The following is a 23422-nucleotide window of genomic DNA, read 5'->3' on the forward strand; positions in this document are numbered from 1 at the left end:
CTCTTCTAGAGTTTTCTCAGTTTCCAAGACCAGCTGATCCACTTCTTAGGACATAACTCTGGGACACACACGAGGGAACCCCTTCTCCTTCCAACTAGTCTGTGGCTGAGTCTTGTAACATCTTCTCATCAAGATCAAGTGTCTCCAAATCCCTCTCTCCTTCCCTTCCTGCTATCACTGTCCTCTTTCTGTGTCCACATAATGCCTCACCTGACCATTGGGGTCACCCAGTGACAGGCCCTCTTACCTCCTGTCTTGTGTTCCTCAAACTCAAGTAAAAACCTCTCTAGAATTATCTGTCTGCACCCAGATCTAATCGTGATGGTCTCCTAACACCTTTTCTCAATAGAGGCAGCATGTGCTTGTCTGGAAACGTGTGTGTGACTGTTTGGCTCTCACAGTGTTGGAGACGACAGGGCACCCCATTCAGTGCTGAAGCCGGAGTTTCCAGATGTTTTCAACATGTGACATATTTTGCCCATAAACACAAAGTACTCATACAGTTTTAGTATATGCTGATATTTCCCAGTAATGCATCTACTTTGCACTTTGCTTTATTCTGAAAGATAGCAAATGTTATTTAACATTTTAGGAAATCACGTCACTGCAATGTTCTTGTGGCATTTGAGTCATCGGTATGGTACACCTGTACCAGTCTGCGTCCGGAGCTGTCACATGTCCTATTATCCCATGTTTTATTTAAACCGCTCAGTTTTATGGTGTTTCTTAATGATGTTATATTCAAACACTTAACATCCTTAAATACATATTATTTTATTACAAGTTAATTTTCTTGTACTTTTTCTTTATATTATGGTAAAGCATTATATTGATTTTTTTTTTTTAATTAAGGTTGCAGAGAGCTTATAGGATCTGCAGATTTCAACACAGTAAATAGGCCACTTGTAAATATTCACTGTAAGTCACAGATACTATGCCTGGTAAGGATGACACCATCCCTCTGTCTTACTGGATGAAACCTGAGCCACTTTTCAAAGGCAAACAGTGCCCTCCATGCCTGTTTCTCCATATCCATCTTGTATCAACAACCAGCCCCTCTTGCTGTTTCATGATTAATCTCCGATAGTATCATCTACTGATAATTCTCCAGTGCACAATAATGCCTCTCACTATGTGCCTTCACTTGCGCTTTTATTGCCAGAAGACCCTTTCTCCATATTCTCCTTGGCTAACTTCCACTCCACCATTGAGACACGTTTTCACTAGGGCACGAGGATGGGCTGGACTGGTTGCACATCATCCCGTATAGCAGGCTGAGTGTGCTTCTCTCCCAGGATACGGGGAGCCCACTGAGAATGGTCTCTGTTACTCATCTCGTGATCGCTGGTGCCCTTGCGGTGTCTTGCAGAAAGTGGATGTGCATGTGCTGAACATGTGTACGCATGTGCATGTGCTGAACATGTGTACGCATGTGCATGTAGATAAATGAGCACATATGTGAACAAATGTGAGCCAATATTACGGAAAACAAAATCACAATAAAGATCTTCTCATATGGTAAACGAGAGATGCAGTCTCCTCAGTATATTCAAATTGACAAGCCCCATCCTACCAGACCCAGACATGTCCTTCTAGAAGCTTGGCAAAAATGGGTAGCAACAATGTGGCACAGATGCAGAGAAAGCTGAAGACATATTCAATGCTCCTCATGTCAAACTTCTATTTATCCTGCAGCCTGAAACTTCTAAAATAAAACATTTATGTTTTCAAACGATACCTCACCATTGCCTAAGCCATACTTAACATTAACTGGCTGAATTCACTCGTGTTGGGTTTGTGAAATGCATGGACCACATTAGCATAGAAGTGGTCTTTTCCTGATGCTTGAAAGATGGTTCTACTCAAACTATGAGTCACCATGTCTCCAAACTGTCTAGGGTAAAACAAAGAACCAAGAAGGACATGAAGCCAAGGACTGGGATGGGGAAGAACAACTTCATACGATGTCCCCAAATGGAGGCCGAGGGAGCCACCACCCAATGGGCAGTGACAAGGAATCACTGTCTCACAGACAAAGCCTTGTATAAATTGGAAGCAAATAACTCTGCCCACATGACATTCAAAGTTGATAAGTCCAAACATCCAATAAGAAAAAAAAAAACCTGTGTATCTTGTTTCTACATGTTAATATCTCTTAACTTATTTAGAACACCATCACTATAAAGCCAAAATTTAACTCTACAATGGCCAGTTACCTAAGAGCTCATCCACAAATAAAACAAAAAATTAACCCCTGACTCAAAGAAGCCATGCATAAGTCATAGGACAGATTAGGAACAATAGAAAGTTCCCATTACTAGAAAAACACCTAAGAATAGATTCCTGCTCCTCCCTAGAAAAAGTCGACAAATAATACTAGCTTCACAATAAAAAAACTTCTGAGTGCTTTATTTGAGTATCATACAGTCAGACCATATCACTGATAGGCAAAATTTTCTCAGTTCAACCCAGCATGTCATTTTGACATTGTGTAGACAGAGACTGAAGAACAGGAACTCTATGTAATAACTGCTAATCAACTAGTTTTCTTACGACTTATATGGATTATACACCATGCATTGAGCCTCCTTTCACATAGTGTAAATACACACATAGCCAGAGTAAGTTCAGGTGTAAGGTGAACTTTCTTAAAAGACATAAGAGCAAAACAGAGGACAAAATATGTAACCCAGGGCACAAAGAAGACCATGGTAACTGTAAGGGTGAGAGGTCAAATATTATTAACTTTCCCGTCTTTTAATCAGCTGTATGGATTTGAGAACACAAGATACATATAGGAGTATTTTTTTAAAAAAAAAATTAATATTTTATTTTTCCTTGAGAGACAGAGAGAGATAGCATGTAAGCGAAGGAGAGGCAGAGAGAGAGGAAGACACAGTCCGAAGCAGGCTTCAGGCTCTGAGCTGTCAGCACAGAGCCTGATGCGGGGCTCGAACTCACAGATTGTGAGATCATGACCTGAGCTGAAGTCAGCTGCCCTACTGACTGAGCCACTCAGGTGCCCCAGGAGTATTATTTAAATGACTAATTTGGCCTAAAACTAATTTGAATATATGGTCATAGAAAAACAATTTTCTTATTTGAAGTAAGTTTGAGAATTAAAAGCAGAATTCAAGTGGTTTCTGAGATAGTCATTGTTTAAAATAATGCAAAAAAAAAAAAACCCAAATAATCTTTACAGTCCATGAAGTTAATTAAATGTAGAAACAGTGTCATTATACTTTTTAAAACATCCCAAGTAAAAAAAAAATTCTTGAATTTTTTTAGAGAATTTCTTTACTGAACCATAGTCAAGATTGATAGGAAAATGTGCTTGCAAGGTAGACATTAATCAAAGAGAGAGATGTCTAGCGAAAGAGCTAGAACAAACCCCTAAAAATTCTAAGGTGGTCAGTAGAAGGGGATAGGTGACTTGTGCCAATGGTTTCAAAGCTAAATGGCTAATAAAAGGGGTGGGTCAAGACAGGTGGATATTCTCTCTTAGGTTACCTCATGAGCTAAACTGCATGGCGTCGCAATTCAGATGTTGAAGTCCTAACCCCCGGTTCCTCACACTACGGTTGCATTTGGAGACAAGACCTTTAAAGAAATAATTAAGATAAAATAAAGTCATTATGGTAGGCCCTAATCCAACCTACTGGTGTCCTCATAAAAAGAGGAGATTAAGATGTAGACATGCATGCATGCAGCGGACCACCTGAGGACACAGCAAGACGTCATTAATCTGCAGCCCAAGGGGCGAGACCTCAACAGAACCCAACTTGTCTGGGCTTCCAGCCCCCAACTCAGACAAAATAAATTTCTGTTGATTGAGCCAAACTTTTGTGATTATGCTACTGAAGCACTGTCTAGGTAATATGCCTGTTTTGATAAAAGCTCAATCAAGATAAAATATTAATGAAACTCGTGATGCAGTGCTCTAGACTCTTGGTACTTGGAAATGGCAATTGGTCAAGGTTAAAGTATTACTTGAATCAGTGCAACAGAATATCTATAAATAATCTCTTCTTATTGTAAAATTATTTAATATTATCAAGACTAGTATAATGCTTAGATTTTATTTTAAGGGAATGTGTGTGAATTGGCTAATGTGAAATATTATTATCTGTAGTCCAAAATATTAATAGTATACCTCTCATTTTGAAATTTCTAGAAATGCCAGAGCCTCAAGAAGTCATGGATATTTTACATATGCATCTTTCTATTTATATATTCCATCCTGCATTCTCTCCGCTCTCTGAAATATACTCCATAATGGCAAAATTCTGGCAGGCCATTGCCCAGACCAGGGATAAAATGTACAAGGATCAGAGAGAAGCCTGGAACATTGCTCAAAGGAAATATAAACAATATCTGTCATCATGTTATCAACAGTAACAGCACTTAATAGATGTTCTTAATATTAAATATTTAATACTTACAACCCCAAGAGAAAATACAGCCCCCCCAAAACAATGGTTTAAAAAGTATTATTTTTTATAAATTGAGTTAAATAGAATATATTTCTAAAATTTATTGAGCTTGTTTCTTTTAAATTTATTTACTGTGTTCGCTAGAATATTCTAAATTGTGTATATGTGGTTTGCACTGAATTTCTACAGAACAGTGCTGTTCTAGAAAATTGGGTTTCAGGCTCAGGTTGAAGAGAGATGAGATTTGACAGGAAAGGAGAAGAAAAGAGACAATTTTGGAAGAATGAAGGTTTTCCTTGAATCTAAATAAGAAATTGAAGTTTGAAATGAAAGAAGGAGGGAACTTATCAGAAGAGTGTGGAAATCGATTCTGGGAAGGTTGCCCAGGAACAGGGAGGGCCAGCTGTCCTGGACTTGAGTGAGTGGACCTGGCAAAGCCCTGTGAAGGGCACTGTTTGTGAACCCAAGGACTGTGCAAGTGTTCAATGGTCACCTGACACTCACTTGATCAAAGACCTTCCTTAACTGACCTCGCATACAATGCCACCCTTATTTTCCATTGGCATCTAGTGGGACTTATCAGCATCAAGCATGTCAGCTATGTACTGCCTAGTCGAAGCGACACTTGCTTGTGTTATAAAATTTGGCTCAGCCTTCCCTCACACCAGATTTCATGATCTTAGGGAAAAGGTGCTGGTACCTAGATGACTGGTTGATGGTGAGAAGTTACTCACATGTGTCCTGGCAGCAGAGGAGAACTGAGAAAGTCAGCAGCCCCAGATTAATAAAGGACCTAATGGAATTGCTATTGTATAATATCTCAGAGCTATACTCATTCACACCAGGACTATATCGACATGACTTCCAGCTTACTGAATGTAAGAGGAGTTCCTACATCTCTAGTCAGGTCCCTCCAAAGCCCAGAGACTTGGCTTAACTGCCGTAAATTGGACCATTGAACCATTACTGAAATGGGAATGAACATAACCCCCCAAAGTCATGACTGCTTGGAACGAGAAAATATTTCCCCTCTATGCTTCTCCCTATCTCCTGGAGGGCCAGCCATTGCCCTTGTAGATGGTAGGAACAATACCCGATTTTTAGATTCCTTACAATACTCACCCTAATGCCCATTGCCTCTGTGATGCTCCAAAACCATTTACAGAACTCAGTGGTCATGTAGACAAACTCAATTTCAAACTGCTGGTCTTGCTCAACAAATTCCCAGCCTATACTTCTACAGAGAATGCCAGAGTACGAACACAGACTAGGACCCCATAAAAGCATCGCTCTTTAGACTAAACTAGGCAAAGTTTGCCTTGCACAAAACAACTCTAGTGCCTACACCTCTGTATCCTTTGCAGGGAACACTCCTTGCTCTTTAGCTTAAAAAGTAACTGTCAGTCTAACTGATACTTGCCTTGTCAGTAATCAAGTAGCTGAGCTACATACGAGCATTTCCATCTTCACTTTATTTAGGACAGCAGAAATTAATGCTGCAGGTGGATTCTGAGCTACAGAACAGAGATTCTCAACTTCAGCACTATTGAAATTTGGGGCCAGAGAGTTCTTTGTTGGAGAAGTGTTCCCGGGCACTGGAAGAGGTTGAGCAGCAGCCCTGGTCTCTATCCACTAAATACCAGTAGCACCCCCAATTCTGACCATCAAAAATGCCTCCAGACATTGTCAAATATCCCCTGGGTAATGAAATCAGCCCCTCACTGAAATCCACTGCAGTAGAGAAGGACAAGGTATAAAAGGAGGGTATTTTCTTACACCACTATCTGAAGATACGACTCTAAATAGGTAAAAGGCAAATGGTCAGTAAGGAATGGGACATTATTACATTGATACACTGCTTTTAAAAAATCACTCTGTCAGGGGCACCTGCGGGGCTCAGTCGGCTGGGCGTCCAACCTCAGCTCAGGTCATGATCTCACAGTTCGTGGGTTTAGAGCCTGGAGCCTGGAGCCTGCTTCGGATTCTGTGTCTCCTTCTCTCTCTGATCCTCCCCTGTTCACACTCTGTGTCTCTCTCACTCTCTCTCAAAAATAAGTAAACATTAAAAAAATTTTTTAAATAACTCTATCAAAGCAAATGACAAGATTGGAAAAAAGAATGACCGTGACACCGCATAGGTGGCTCAGTCAAGTACTGGGTTATGTTGAGCTATGTGGGAGTCAAGTAAAGAAGGGAGTTAAGTGTATGGTAACTTGATGACGCCATTGTGATCACCGAGAACCCATAGGTTTCAAGAAAAAAGAACTAAAACTCATGCACTTTGGATTCATAATAAAAGTTGGATTAGCACAGTTCAAACAGTGTTACCCATACATTATGATTTAAATGCACTTAAAGTTTCAAAGACCTAAATGCACAGCCAATTTATTTATAGTACTTTATAGTACAGAAACCTAAATATAGCAAATTCTGCTTCTGGTTCATGATTTTAAATGAATTCCAAAGTTTCTAACTTTGAGCAAAAATCTCAGGTTACTGCTGCCAGGGTTGAGAAAGCCTTTTCATACTCTACAGCAACTTTTTATGGGACACAGCATCTCCTTCCTTTTTAAGAACTATGTGTACAAATTCACCCACCTTCCTACAAGTCCCGGGAACCACTGCTCTCAGAGCTTGACCTGTCAGCTAGAAAATGTTAAGTCATTTTTCCCCTCATTGTATTAGGTTCTTAATAATATTCAGCTGTAAGGCGTAATTTGTAATTCCAGGTTATGAGGTCCAACTGATGTTTGCAAAATGCTCAGAACTTATGAAAAATGGAAGTGTGTGCCCCTTTGGTCAAAAATTATTAAACATTTCAAGAAAAATGGCTATAGAACATTAACCCAAGCATGGGCCCCTAGCACAGGAGGACACTGTGCAGGCCTGAGTGGGTCTCAGGCCCTGTGTGTGGATGGCATTGAGGGAGTTTGTCACTGATTTTCTGTGCAGCCGTGGGGAGGACCCTTAATCTCTGCACCTCTATCCCTGAGCCAGTGAAAACACAACATGGAAAATGGCACCTTTTTAATCCAAGTATGATGAGTCTTAATAACATCTGCTACTTTCATCCTGGTCACATTTGGCATGCCGTACTCCAAGGGCTGAGCTAGAATATTCATGAACCTATATTCAAACCATTAGCATTTCGGCTCGAATTCACTTCCACCTGGCTTACATTAATTTACCTTCTGAATAAAGGAAAACTTTTTTTTTTAATAGTTTATTGTCAAATTAGTTTCCACATAACACTCAGTGCTCATCCCTACAAGTGTCCTCCTCCATGCCCATCCCCCCTCCCACATCCATCAGTCCTCAGTTTTTGTCAGCATTCAAGAGTCTCTCATGGTTTGCTTCTCTCCCTTTCCCCCACCATTTCTGCCCTTCTTCTCCCCCTTGTTCTTTCGTCAAGTTCCTCCTAATCCGCCTATACGTGCAAACATATGATATTTGTCCTTCTCTGCCTGACTTATTTCGCTCAGCATAACACCCTCAAGGTCCATCCATGTTGCTACACAGGCCAGATTTCATTGTTTCTCATTGCCATGTAGTTGAATAAAGGAAAACTTAAACGGGGTGTCTACACTGTCAATGTATTAGACCTATAAAGTAATGAGAGTGGACTGCATCGGCCACGGAGGAAAAATCCAGTCTCATTGTTGTGCAGCAGGGCATAGACAGATACCATTTTTTGTAGTCAAGGATTTCTTTGCCGCTGAGGGTTTTTATCATAGAGAAAAATAGGACTGCGAATTGAGAGGGGCCCCTATCACGTCTGTAAAAAGCCTACTTTGAAAAAGTATAGTTGCAACCACTAGGTAAGGAGTATAATATTATGTGAGCCTATGGGATTGATAAGAAGAGTATCAGAATTTAGAAAGCACGTATTCTGAAAGGAGAGGGCAATGCTACCCCAGGCTTGATGTTTCATATATACTCCTTTACAGGGACCAAAGAACTAGAACTTGGACCTGCTGTTAAAGTCTCTTACATCCTGGGGCGCCTGGGTGGCTTAGTCGGTTAAGCGTCCGACTTTCGCTCAGGTCATGATCTCGCGGTTCATGTGTTCGAGTCCCGCGTCAGGCTCTGTGCTGACTGCCAGCTCAGAGCCTGGAGCCTATTTCGGAGTCTGTGACTCCCTCTCTCTATGACCCTCCCCTGCTCACGCTGTTTCTCTCTCTCTCTCTCTCCTAGAAATAAATAAAACATTAAAAAAAAAAGTCTCTTACATCCCTAAACACGGGTATTGTCTTAACCACCTCAGGCAGCTGTAACAAAATACCATACACTACGTGTTTATGCAACAGACATTTGTTTCAGGTTAGTGGGTGCTCGATCCTGGCAGAGACGAGATGCTCTGTTCTCTTCCCTTCTCATATGGACACTAATCTCACCATGCGGGGCCTCACCCTCGTGACCTCCTGTAACCCTAATCACCTCCCAAAGGCCCACCTTCTAATACCGTCACACTGGAGTGGGATTTCAGAATATGAATTTTAGGAGGACACAGGCATGCAGTCTATTACAGGGATTATCCAGAAGGAATCAGACTTCTCCCTGTAATACTTTGGGATGAGTCTCTCAGGAAGGTCAGGGATGACGGGGCCATTTGTAAATGGAAGTCTTAGCAAGTGAACACAATCTGCCCAAGGGAAGAGGTACAGGTGTATATGCCGAACATCGGCAGGAAGGATGGCAAGAGGCTGCTACCATCACGGCGGTCAGTGCGTGATACCCAACGCAAGCCAGACAGTTTGAAGATACTCCTTGGCAAGCCAGGTTTGACCGACTGGCCCGGGAAAGGGACCTTCGAATTTATGTCCCTTTCACTCAGTTCTGAGGAGTATGTGGAGCTAGCTCTCCTCCCAGAGGTGCATTTGCTGCTCACAGTGGAATATCTCAAGCCCAGTCCCTGGGAAGCGTACACACAAACCATAACTAAACACTGGCCCAGGGTAACTGGTCATCAAGAATCACTCTTGAGAAGGAATTTAGGTCTATCTACTCACATATGGTAAAGAGCCAAATTGTTCTGCTATCCCCCTCGTAACTATGTCCCGCTAGGAAACTTGTAGGATTGCAGACTTAGCTATCTAGAGGAGCAAACTGAAAATCTGGGACCGGTAGAACTCCGGGGTGGGGGGAAGGCAGGGAAATGGGTGTTTTTGCATTTATTGTTCCAACCATTTCATTTTGTGCTCACTTTTCTGTAGTACTGCTTAGGCTGGAAAAAGATCGTTTCCATTTACTGTCAGATGATGAAAGAGCGTCATGGTATTAAAAGTGTGATTTGACCAGATATGTGTCATAGGGGCTGGTCTGAACAAGAACTGAGGCGTCTCAGAGCACCAATCCATCCCACATAGAGGTCGATGGACGGCCCATCCCTCAGCGCGCATGAAGGCTATGGATGACAGGAAACGTGCTGCTTTGTATTAGTGCTTCGGATTGTATTGATTCACGAGACATACCTCTCCTGATTCAACTCTCTCAGCAAACAGCACATTTGCCCTTTACTCTGCAAATAAAACACATGTGAAGGAAAAAACATAACCACAAAGTTAGAAAATATTAAAACTGACAGGTCCTCTCAAATTTCTACCTCTCAATATCTTTATTTTTATTAAAAAAAAAACAGATGGGCACCCAATGGTCAGTGGGTATTAAAGAATCACACAGCGAGGAGGGGGCGCCTGGGTGACTCAGTCGGTTGAGCAACTGACTTCAACTCAGGTCATGACCTCAAGGTCTGTGAATTTGAGCCCTGTATCCGGCTCTGTGTTGACAGCTCAGAACCTACAGCCTGCTTCATATTCTGCGTCTCCCTCTCTCTTTGCTCTTCCCCCACTCATGCTCTGTCTCTCTCTCCTTCAAAAATAAACACTAAAGAAATAATAATAAAAAGGAAATGAAAAACAGTTGATGAGGTAAAGGACAAGAAGGGAGATGAAGGACACAATGAGTGAAGCCTAGAACCTTCCTGTGTCTAGTGGACCATGCGTTTACACTGGAATGTACACTTGGTGTGGTGGGTGAGGCTAAAGAGACAGCCATCTTGGACATGAGGGTTAGACACCTTGTGAGGGGAGCCATGGATGTGTTTTTACACAAAGGACTTTGTTCACTCTGGAAGCTATGGAGAGAGGCAAAGAGGTAAGGCGATGGGAAATAGTGGAGAATAGAAATGATGAGAATGTTTACTAAGATGGTGGTAGTAGCCATGTAAGAGAAATTTGTAAAATGCAGAGAAGGTCAATTGGCATGACCCTATGATTGAAGAAAAGGGAACGCTTTTCTCTGCCCAGAGTCGGACACTTAACCGACGAGCTACCCAGGTTCCCCAACTGTTTTTCATTTCTTAAGAAAGCCCGTGCTGCCTGTGCGCCTCCCCGGTGAGTGATGTTTTACCTATGTGCTCCTCAAACACCTCACCTGCCTCTCAACCTCATCTGGCCATCATTGATTCTAAACTGCCCTTCCATCAAGGGACGTGGGGTGTATTGCCGGCCCTCTGTCTCTATCAATGCTCTATCCCTGTCATCCGATTTAATACTAGATGGATATAAGGATTCCGTTTCTTTACTGTTTTATCAGCAGCTTGTAGAAACATGCCTGGAACAATGTACGTTTTCAATTTAAAAATCTGTTTAATGAATAAAAATTAGCAACAATATTTTTAAACTAAATACAAAAATTCCCATTTGTACTCTGAGAAATATATTCTCAGTTTAATTTGTTTTAACAGTTTCAGGTCACAAAACTGTATATTTTCTTTCGTTATTGCTTTTTTCCGAGCTTTGTTGAAGTATGACTGTGAAACAAAATTGTACCCCTTTAGGTACATGATGTTTGTGTTTGTTTTCTTAAAGCACATACATATACATTGGGAAATGATTATTGCAATCAAGCTAATTACACATCCATCACCTCACATAATTACTTTTTTTTAGGGGGTGACACCATTTATGATTTGCTCTCTAGCAAATTTCAAGCATACCAGCCAGGATCGTTAACTATAGTTGCTATGTTGTACATGAGATCACCAGAACTTGTTCATGTTGTAACTGAAAGTTTGTTCCCTTTGACCAACATCCTCCCATTTCCCCCACCCTCAGCCCCTGGTGAACACCATTCTCCTCTCTGGTTGTATGAGTTCAACTCTTACAGATTCCACACATAAGAGAGATTGTGTAGTATTCCTCTTTCTTATGTCACTTAGCATAATGTCCCCCAGATTCATCCATGTTGTAACAAATAGCAGAATTTCCTTCATTGTTTATTCCTGAATAATATTCAATTGTACAAATATATATATATACATATATATATACCACATTTTTTCTTTTTGTAATGTTTATTTATTTTTTGAGAGAGAGAGGGAGAAATGAACTGGGGAGGGGCAGAGAGAGAGGGAGACACAGAACCTGAAGCAGACTCCAGGCTCTGAGCTGTCAGCACAGAGCCAGACATGACATGGGGCTCGAACTAAGGAACTATGAGATCATGATCTAAGCTGAAGTCAGAGGCTTAACTGACTGAGCCACCCAGAAGTCCCCACATTTACTTTATACATTCATCCATCAACAGACACAGGCTATTTCCATAGCTTGGCTATCGTGAACAGTGCTTCAGTAAACATGGGAGTGCAGATACCTCTTGAGATCCCAATTTCATTCCCTTTGGGTATATGACCAGCAGTAGAATTTCTGCAACCTCTGGTGGTTCTATTTTAATTGTTCAAGGAACTTCCATACAGTTTTCCACTATAGCTGTGTCAATTTACATTCTCCCTGACCGTGGACACGGTTCCCTTCTCTCCACTTTCTCAAGAACACTTGTTATCTCTTGTCTTTTCTATAATCTCCATTCCAACAGCTGTGAGATGGTCTCTCAATGCAGTTAAGGCATAGTATTTTTAACTGAAATTAAAGTTTTCGATACATATTAATAAGCACATTCTGACTTGTGGGGATGAGCACTGGGTGTTATATGGAAACCAACTTGACAGTAAACTATTTATAAAAAAATAATAAGCACATTCTGGGTTCCTTCTTTTGTTTCAATTCCATATTGTTGCAACTGAGACAAAATAAGTTTATGTTTGGACCATTGCAAACACAGTAGTAAGCTTCATGCTAGACGCTATCGAGAAACTGCAAAAGGAAATTATACTCGAAGAGCGATTTTATGGCATCAAAGAGTTCAGAGTCTACGATATCTGCTCATTCTTCCCATTCAAGTGAGCAAAAAAAGCTCTTTTACCAAAGGATAATTATAAAATGAATTTCCTATCATTGTCCCTATACTTTCCCACTTTTGATAATCACACACAAAAGTGCCTTCTGGTAATAAAAGAAGGATAAAAGTAAGAAAAGATTTCATGTAGAGGACAATTGCTTTTCTAAGTTTTTCCTAGAAAAAAAATGCAGTGCTTCGATTTCTTCATCTTTTCTATTCAGGTGTTAGAATAAAAAGAAGTACAATGATCAAATAACTTGCCATTGCCTTTCAGTCTCCTTTTACATTTCTTCTGGCACTCTTCGTATAATGGCCGGATACACTCTAGAGATTATGGGTGATGACAAAGTGGAGAAAGTCACTTAGAATAAAAGTAAAGCAGGTACTATTCTCTGAAGCAGTAACATGAAAGCAAATGTAATTTAGATGGCAAAATTGTTCAGAATCTAAAAATACTATTCTGAAAATTAAAGAAATTGCAAGGACTATGCACTCATAAATGTTGGTTGAACGAATCCACTTCTGAAAACCATTTTCAAAACCTTTATAAGTTCTATTTAAATGGGTTGTAAGTGTTATATTCTGGACACAGAGAACCATTTATAAGTTCAGTTTCAAGAGTCATCTTCTAGAAAATTAAAAATGGGTTTAAGGAATGAATTTAAGCATCTGTTAAAAATTTAGAAACTCAAGCTTTATAACAAGGGAAAACCAATATAATCAATGTAAATTTCCATAGGGAAAACTCTGGAGAAATAAGAGTTTTCAGAAGCCGCCGTGTCCTTTGCCATTTCTCTCTTTCTTTTTAAATCTTTATTTACTTGTTTTGAGAGAGAAAGAGCACACATGCACTAGTCGGGTAGGGCAGAGAGAGAGGGAAAGAGACATTCCCAAGTAGGCTCTGCACCGTCAGCACAGAGCCCAATGTGGGGCTCAAACTCATGAACTATGAGATCATGAGCTGAGCCGAAATCAAAGGTTGCACGCTTAACTGACTGAACCAGTCAGGACCCTCACTTTTTGTTTCTGGAGGAGGAGGCAAAATATTCAGTGGTCCCAAGCAGGTGGGAGGCAAATTCGGCCTAAAGCTTATCTGAGGAGTAACAGAAAACAATTCTAGGAGAAAATATTTTAGTGGCCAGAGTTTTAACACTGTAAAGAAGGGATCAATTATGGAAGGAAAACATCAACTCGCCCCCAAAAATTCAGTTAAATCTTCTCGAACCCTATAAAAAATAAGCTTCAGTTTGGAAATACATGAATTAAACACATCAAGGTAGATTATTACCGAAGCATAGTTTATTTGGGTAATTGTTATTTTTCCAAAGCTCATTCTAAAACTCACTGTACTTTTACAGATCACAACACCAAGAAATTGTATGTTTTGATATGTACCAAATTTTATTTTTGTCGCTTTCTTTGGCTAAAGTTTTTTGTTATTGCTAATTATCGAGCTATATAAAGTAGGAATTCCTTTGCTTATTTGAAACTGATTTCTTTTTGTCCTTAATTAATAAGGGAAGCCCTCATGAAGGAAAGGTTTACCCTTCAAACTTACAGCAGACAAACATCTAGGGTAAGATAGAGACCTGTAACCCACACATAGGATGGTGAGCATGTGCATGTGTGCATATGTGTGTTTCAATACTTTGTTTAGACACAGAGACTCTCCTCTCCTGTTCCAGGGTGAGCTCACTTGTAAGTAGTTGGCAACTATAAACAAGCCGGCAATGAGAAATACCTACCTATTTAATATGACTCTCCATGTTTCCCTGAAACAGCTGGGACAAACAGATGATTAACAGGATAAAGCCACATGGATGGGAGGTGTCATAGCAAAGGCTTCAGTAGGGTTCAGCCAGCCAGAGGCTACAGGGGGCAGGTCCCTAGGGGGGATGTGTGTTCCTACCCCTTGGGGGGGACCCACCTGGCCCATAAAGCCGAAGACACGGTTAGCCCAGGAGAGGCGGGTAAACTCAGCTACGTTAGGCTTCTTGTGCTGATGCTGTCAATTAAGACTCTTTCCCAAAATAATTTGGCAAACAGAATGAATGCAAATCAGTCTTCTAGCAGCTAACTATTAGACAGTTTTACCACCCACTCCTGCGTGCTGCTATTTCAGAGCTCAGAGGCAGAGGGAGGCCGTTGGAGGATTACATAACGCTAATTGTGTAGACAGGCTGTAATTCCGGAACTTTCTACCTTCATCCTTAGAGAACCATTTCTATAGTCAGACCGTGAGAAAGCAATAAAGTGCTTAATAATGGAGTGATGAGATTACTTCATAAAGGAAAAAGAGAGAGAGAGAGAGGCTTTCATTTAGTCCTATATATTTTACTTTCTTCATAGTTACACCTATAACTTAAGAGAATTCATATTTAATCCACCATTTGATGACACCAGTATCAATTAGATTGTGGCCTGCACTTCCTGCACCCAAGCTCTGGTTTGTGTCCCATACCCACTGCTCTAAGCCATGTCTTAGTCGCTGAAGAACATACTCACCCCTGCAAACAGCCAAGCGGGTTGTTGTTATAGCAGTAAACAACTACATTAAGAAAAAAATAAAAATCTCAAACAAACAACGTAACATTGCATTTCAAGGAATTAGAAAAATAGAAACAAACTCAGACTAAAGTTACCAAAAAGGAAGGAAATAACAAAGATCAGAGCAGAAATAAATAAAATAGAGACCAGAAGAAACAAGAAAAAAATCAACAAAATTAAGAGCTGTTTTTTAAAAAAAGATAAAACTGACAAAACTTTAGCTAGACTAAAAAAAAGAGTTAAGACTTAAAGTCAGAAATTAAAGAGGAAACATTACAACTGATACCACAGAAATATAAAGGATAATAAGGGACTATTATTGACAATTATAAGACGACAAATTGGACAACCTAGAGAAAAATGAATAAAGTCCAAGAAGCATACAACCCACTAACACTAAATCATGAAAAAATAGAAAGTCTAAACAAACCAATAAGAAGTAAACAAACCAATTAATCAGTAATCAAAAACTTCCCCAAAACAACAATGAAAGCCCAAGACAAGACAGCTTCATGGGTACATTCTGTCAAACATTTAAAAAAGAATTCATAGCAATTATTCTCAAACTACTCCAAAAAAATTGAATAGGAGAGAACACTTCCAAAATCATCTTATGATGCAAGTTTTACCCTAATTAATATCAAAGACTGATAAGGATACTACATAAAAGAAAACTACAGGCTAAAATCCCTTATGAACATAAATATAAAAATTCTCAACAAAATATTAGCAAACTAAATAATACATTAAAAGGATCATACACCACGATCAGGTGGGCTTGTCTGGGGGATGCAAGGATGTTTCAACATATACAAATCAATAACTGTGATATACCACATTAATAGAGAGATAAAAATCATATAACCAACTCAATAAATGAATAAAAAGCATTTGATAAGTTCAACACCATTTCAAGATAAACACTCTCAATAAATTAGGTAGAGAAGAACATACCTCAACATAATAAAGACCAAATATGAAAAGACCACAGCTAACTTCAGATTCAACAGTGAAAGTTTGAAATTTCTTCTTCTAAGATCAGGAACAAAACATGAATGCCCACTCTTAATTTTCATTCAACACAATACCAAAAGCTGAGCCAGCGCAATTAGGCAAGAAAAAGAAATAAAAAATATTCAAATCAGAAAGGAAAAGGAAAAATGTCTCTGTATATGATAGGATTTTACCTTGAGACTATAGTAAGGACTCCACACATACACACACAGAAACCTGTTTGAACTTCTGAATGAATTCATTGGGGCATCTGGGTGGCTCTGTCAGTTGAAGGTCCGACTTCCGCTCAGGTCATGATCTCACAGTTTGTGGGTTCAAGCCGTGCATCTGGGTCTGTGCTGACAGCTCAGCTGAGAGAGCTGATCTTAAATTTTCACACACACACACACACACACACACAATTATGTGAGGTGATGAAGGTTAATCAACCCTACTGCGGTAATGATTTTGCAACATATAAGTGTATCAAATCATTATGTTGTATACCTTAAAATGCCACAATGGTATCTGTTGCTTGTATCTCAATATATAATCTGAGGTAGGTTCAGAATTCTTCAAAGTGGTCTGCAATAAGAACAAAGATTAGAAGAAAAACTTAAGATGGAAATAAAATTAGTAGGATTTAGAAAAAACATTTGGCACATATATACACAAGGTTTTGAAGATTTAATGCCAAAAAAAAGACTATGTTAGTGATAACATTTGGGGATGTATATGGTTTAATAAAACATATGATTTAATTAATTTTACCTCTTTCTCTTTAGTTTTTTTCAACATGGCTACTGGAGAATTTAAATGTACTTATATGGTTCATATTATACTCCTATTGAACACCCACACTAGACCAGTACCTCTTTAGGAATATATGTTTTTCTTCACCAATTTATGCTCTGCACTGAGAATAGTCCCTGAATATTTAATAAATGAAAGAAAGGGAGGAAGGGAGTAAGAGAGGAAGGGAGGAAAGAAGGGAGGAAAGGAGGAAGGAAGGAAGGAAGGAAGGAAGGAAGGAAGGAAGGAAGGAAAGGAGGGAGGGAGGAAGATAAAGAATCAATTCTACATTGATGGGATTCACAAGGCCGGGAATGATCCCACATATATAAATTAACTTTTCAAGTGCAGGAAAATGATTCCCTCCTTTCCTCTACCCTTCTGCCAGAAATAAATTGAGAAGCAGCTGATTTATTCAGGAAATGGAACGTAAGAGATGCTGATAATTTTGCATTGTATCTCCAGGAAAATTAAGACCCTATTCCTTTCTTGAAAAGATTTGGCAAAGTGCATCGCGGAGCTGGATTGTGAAAATCTGCCAAAGGTTTCTGTCAATGTGGGCAGAAGCCTCCCTCACACGCAGCTGGGTCTCTATTTGGAGAGGGCTCACCGCTCCTGGAGCGCCAGGGTCCCCGCCTCAGCCCGTGGGGGCCGGACGCCAATGGGTTTCTTAAATGCCAGAGGTGGCTTTCCGCCAGGGGCTCCACCTCTTCTGAGTTATTTTTAACGAATAATGAACCAAGATGACTCACCCACAGCCCTGCAGGAAAGGAACAAATCGAAGTGGCATTAATGTATGGTTTGCAGAATCAACTTTTGAGAAGCAGCCACCCTCCCTGCTTCTCTCCGCCTTTAGCAGACTTTCCTTCCACCTGTTCTCAACTCTTGACAAGGACTCAGCCATCAGTGGGAAGAATCAAGATGAAGGAAACACACAAACTTTCTCTTCTATTTTTCCTTGGGTTTGAGACAATCCTTGAGTGAGTTGCTAGGGACCGTTTCCCATTCCTGCTTCTTTATCCCTTATCTGGCAGATACTTCGACGTGTTCACGAAACCACTTTCCTTCTGCTGAGCGCACAGCCAGTGGGCACGCCCCGGTCTGTCCCGCAGACAGGCATAGCCATGTGACAGCTCCGGTCAGAGGACGTGGGCAGAAGTGATGGCTCCTCTTTTAAAGATTGACCCATGAGGCCCCCCCACAACAATCCCCATTCTTCTTTTCCTCACCTGCCGGCCAATTAAGAGTCTATTCAGGGCACCAGGGCTCCAGAAGCCACAAAGCAGAAGTGACTGGGTCCCTGATTTACTACATGGAAAACTGCTTCCTGAATGTCCACATTGTCCTGCTACATGAGCAAGCAATAAATTACCACTACTGAGATTTGGGGATAATTTATTATAATAGTAAGATTACCCAATTACCCGATTTTGGTTAAAAAAAAAAACCCTCTTTACCAAATTTAACAGGAGTAGTAGAAAAAGGTATTATGCCATTGGATCCTACCATAAAATTCTGATAATTATGCAACAGCTGGGTGTTCTCAGGAATCTGGAAACCAAAAGAGGTATAATTTAGTCCCTTAGAACTTTTCCAAAGAAAAAAGGACCATAATTTGAGGAAGATTCCATAAAAGAAGTCTTCTGATGGTCACAAAATACAAGAACAAGAGATGGTCCCAGGCCCCAAGGTGCTGATGACCTAGTAAGAACCATCTTACATCCATTTATAGAAGAACGTTTATTACCTGCGTATTTTCACTTCCAAAGTCCCTATCACATGACATAACAAAAGGGTAAGCAAAGTGCTTTCCAAAAACATGAGCAGGTTGCAAACTACATTTGCTTACATTTCAAGCCTGTTGCTACCCTCTTAACGCCATCTTGCAAGTGAACAATAAAAGCCAAAGAATAGACACCAGGGAGAAAAGAGGGAGAGTCAACATGGGAAAATCCTCAGTTTAGTAACCGGCTTGGATTTCTCGGCCAGCCAGCCCTTCCCTGAATATTAATAATTCTATACTTATATGCTTCTGTAACTTGAGAACTCCGTTGGATTTTTAAGAATGCTACAGGGGCTAAATGATGAGATCATCTATGCCTGGCCCAAAATAACAGAGTTTAAAATCCAAGCTAATTCCAAAGTTTGCATTTTCACTCCAAGGACGGTGTGCTGTCTTTGTACACTCAACTATTAGCAATTTCCGTACATCTTCAGCCATTATCATCAAAGAACCCCACTGTTATGTGGTATTCTTCTTTAAGGAAAGTGTGGGTACAGCACTCCCTCATGCATTCAGGGAAGCCCAATCTTTTCATTACTCTTCCTCACACTAGAGTAAATAATCTTATGTGAGGCTGCTTAAGGCTACATTTTAGTCAACTTAAAGCCTTCCCACATTTGCTGATTACAAATACTGAACTTGAGCTCACTACACAGTTGACTTTCTATTGCATCTTATACTCTATCATAGGTTCTATTTCATTACTTTAAAATCTTTTCCCCTCTATCTTCAAATAGCAAACAGCAAAGAAATGTTTGGGGCAGCAGGAATAAATTCGTGACCACTAACAACTGCTAGCAAAACTGCTGAAGGCAGAGGGAATGTGGGAATATTATTGTACTCTCAATGAGGAAAATAAATAAAGGCAGAGAGGGAGAAAGCCGCACAGGAATTGGAGAGTTGTTTACATGTAGGTTTTTCACTTGAAGGTGAAATACTTTCCCTTGTTATTTCATCAAAAAAACACAGAATTACTTTACACTAGGAACAAAATGTAGAACAAAGGCAGAGTTTGCTGTGGATCTGAAACCACATTAAGCATGGCTATCTGAATTTGTAAGGTATAAATGCTCAGAGAGATACGTTGAATTGTTAGTGCCTTTGATTAACCTGAAAAGTTATTATTATAAATGAGGAGGACAAGACCAGCTCACAGTCTGTTTTATCCTTCGGTGCACCGAGCTCAGGGGTGCCTGGGCAGGGCCCAGAGCCTGTAGGACCCCAGCTGGGTGTGTGGTCGGGGCAGACACGTCACTAGGAGAGTTAACCTTGCATCTAACCCCGGGTCTTGTCGTCATCATAACACGAGAGACCTAGAACTGATGTTTGTCGTTAGGAGTCTCTGCAGTTCTCACATCCCATGACTCACTACCAATTCATTTGTTTCCAAATCCAGTAAGATTCTTGCTAACGCTCATGAATTACATGTTTTCTTTACTTCTCATGGCTCTTCTGGAACACACCTTCAGTGGTTGTCCTAAACTGCTTTGTTTTCCCTGGTTTTAACCACACACTTCTTTGCACTAGGATCTAAACTTGTGTTGCTTGCTATTCCTTGGGCTTCTAGTTAATTATAAATGAGAAAGCTGCTTTGGCTGAGACCTTGGAATTTGGGGTCCAGTTGGGTCTGCAGAGTCAGCAGCCATCTAATATCTTTTCCATGCAGCAACCCACTGCTCACATCTCTTTCCGACACAAGTTTCTCTCCAATGTCCCAAACTCATCGACTAAGAAAGGGACCCAAAGCATTCCTTACTTTTCATGGCGCTGTCCAGGTCACGCTTATACCCACTGCCCCTCTAAAGACCACTCTATTTGAAGTCAGCACCACCTGGTCCATCAGCCCCGTGTGTACCCCCACTCTGTCAGCCTCCCATCACTCAGAACCCTCTGCTGCCAATGTCTGCACATACTCACCAGAGGGCCACGTGGGGCATTTGGCAAAAGTACTAAACAAGGCTCTCCAGTGAAATGTCCTGATCATCAGTATTTTTAACTAGTACTGATACGATTCTTAGGACCAGGTAGGGAATGCTGTTATTGCCTTAATAGTCTTAAGGACATGTGGCTTCTGGATCCATACAAGCTGGTGAACCTACTGCAAGTTCAGCGTAACTTGTTACTGAGTGCAAGTAACAAGCGTAATAAGGCGTACATGCTCGGAATGAGGATGACAGCCGATTCCTTCTCTTCACTCTCCTGTGAGAGCTAATGATAGAAATTGCCGACCATAGTATTTGTGTCTAATCACACCCACCCACATCCCGCTCCCACCTGCGCAGGAAGTTCCGACAAGGACCTCAGGCCCCAGGGATGTGCCTCCCACATCCTGGCCTCGTAGTCTTTGTGACTCTGAAGACCTCTAGTCTCTCTCAGGTTTTATAGGTATACCTTCACCATGGCCTTTGACAAGCAGACAAAGACTCAAGGAAAAGAATTGTGGAAATAGTATATAGTGAGGAAAAGCACAAGGTTTGTGGTCAACAGAGATTTCAAACTGGCTTTGCCCGTTAAAGCTAACAAGCTTTAGACAAACTACTTAAATGTGTTTTTTACGTCCCAGTTTCTTCAAGTGTAAAGTGGTGGTTTATGAAAACCTGCTTCAATAAGTTGTAAGAATTAAGTCAGGTATTAATATAAGTAGCATTTTTAGCGCATGAAGTAGATGCCTGTTAGGAGGTTCCTGATAGGCTCAATGGCATATGTGATGAGGAAATATAATTAAGAATAAAATACTTTATCAACCCCAAAACCTCTCCACAAAGATAGAAGAGAAAGAAAACAATTTTACTATTGAGTAAGTATTAAAGCAGAACATTGTGTGGATCATAGACAATGTCCCTGGAAATTGCAAAGAAGAAGAAATCTTGCCTTTCACTGTCCTGGGTCGTGAAGCTGGCCAGAGTCTTACTTGTTTGTTTGTTTGTTTGTTTGTTTGTTTGTTTGGAGCAGGGGACTTATCCCATATGCTTGGGTTTTTTTAAAGTGTATTTATTTATTTTGAGAGAGAGAGAGAGAGGGAGCAGGGGAGGGGCAGAGAGAGAGAGGGAGAGAGAGAATCCCAAGCTGGCTCCACACCAGCAGCACTGAGCTGCATGCAGGGCTCAAACTCACAAACAATGAGATCATTACTTGAACTGAAACTAAGAGTCAGACACTTAACTGACTGAGCTGCTCATTCTTTAAAAACATCTCTGAACAATGCAGAGAAACGGGGACATTACGTACAAGTTTTCTACATTAAAGGCTCTCAAAAGCAGAAGCAGTAAATCTCTCCTCATATTACTCAGCAGAGTATTAGCCTCTTACTTAAAAGTCTGTATTTGCTCTGACAACAGGTTAGCTATAAAGAGGAGGCCTATGAGGAATGAAGGGAAGGAACCTGAGGTCACAAGAGGTGTAACAGATGCATCACCAGTGTGATGGCCTGACCCGGACGATACAACAGACGCTAAGAGTTATCTGCGGGAAATTAAGAAAAGGAGAATTCACAAAAACGAGCATTGTTGGGAATAAGGACAGCAGAGAAAGTGGTGTGGATAACGTTCAGTAACAATTATAACTTGCTTCCTGTGGCACCGATTAGATTCTGTGCTGCCGAAACCGTGGTGCCAAGGTCAACATGGCTGCCCCCTAGTGCCAAGTGGAAAGAGGCCACAAATGCAACACCGACAATGTATTTATTCGCTGCAGAACCATTTGGCCAAGTTGTCTCGGCTGCTTCAAACCAGGGTGTAGACCTTAGTGGTGGGTGTACGGAAGACTGAGATTGGATCAGCCCTCGAGAATCTGCAGGACCAAGAAGAACCATGGTTCTTGTATTTTCAGAGATTTACTTTTTCCTCTATCAGATCTGATGCCAACAAAAAGTCACTCTGACTGCAGACTGAGGTCAATTTGTTCTTCCGTTCCCAGGCAAAACTCAGTTTTTGGTCTACCCGTTAATGATTTAGTAACATGCTGCTTAAGTATCACATATTAGGCAGAATGTAGCATGGAGATCTCTAATAAAAATGGTTAAGCTTAGAATTGTAACCCTTAGACATGTTTGGCTGTATACTCAGTCTTTGTTTTTGTTTTGTTTTAATAAATGTCAATATATTAAGCTAACCTGACTATTCAAGGCAATCAAAATGAATTGCAGTATCACAGGCACCTATATCCTTGGATAACTGGGTATTTGATGTCGTTCCCCTAATCAGTTGTTCTTGCAAGAGTTTTCAAAATGCTGCCAAGGTGTGCTACTTTCTAGATTCCTTATGATCCCCTCAATCATGGCAACATTGAATCAATGACTTGCTTTACTTTCTGTCCCTTACTAGGATCTGGTGAGACATCAAAGGGCAGTAAATAAAACAAGCGTACAATGCTTAGGACACTTTCCTAAGATCCCAGACTCCAAGTGCTGACCCCAGCTTTCAAGTCTAGAATTTGAATTCCAACAATCACAGAAAGGGGAAGACACAGAGGGGTCACTGTGGTCCCGAACTATACACACTGGCCCCCTGGCTAATGCTGCAGTAACGTTGTTCCTCATTAAAGGTCTCTGGTAAGTACTCAGCCTCCTTCTTTCTGACCAGAGGCAAAGATAACTCTTCACTCTTTCGTCTTTGGTTTTGCCTTGGCTCATGAAGGC

The sequence above is a fragment of the Crocuta crocuta genome, unplaced genomic scaffold (assembly GCF_008692635.1).
Source record: "Crocuta crocuta isolate KB4526 unplaced genomic scaffold, BGI_CrCroc_1.0 scaffold101, whole genome shotgun sequence".
NCBI lineage: Eukaryota > Metazoa > Chordata > Mammalia > Carnivora > Hyaenidae > Crocuta > Crocuta crocuta.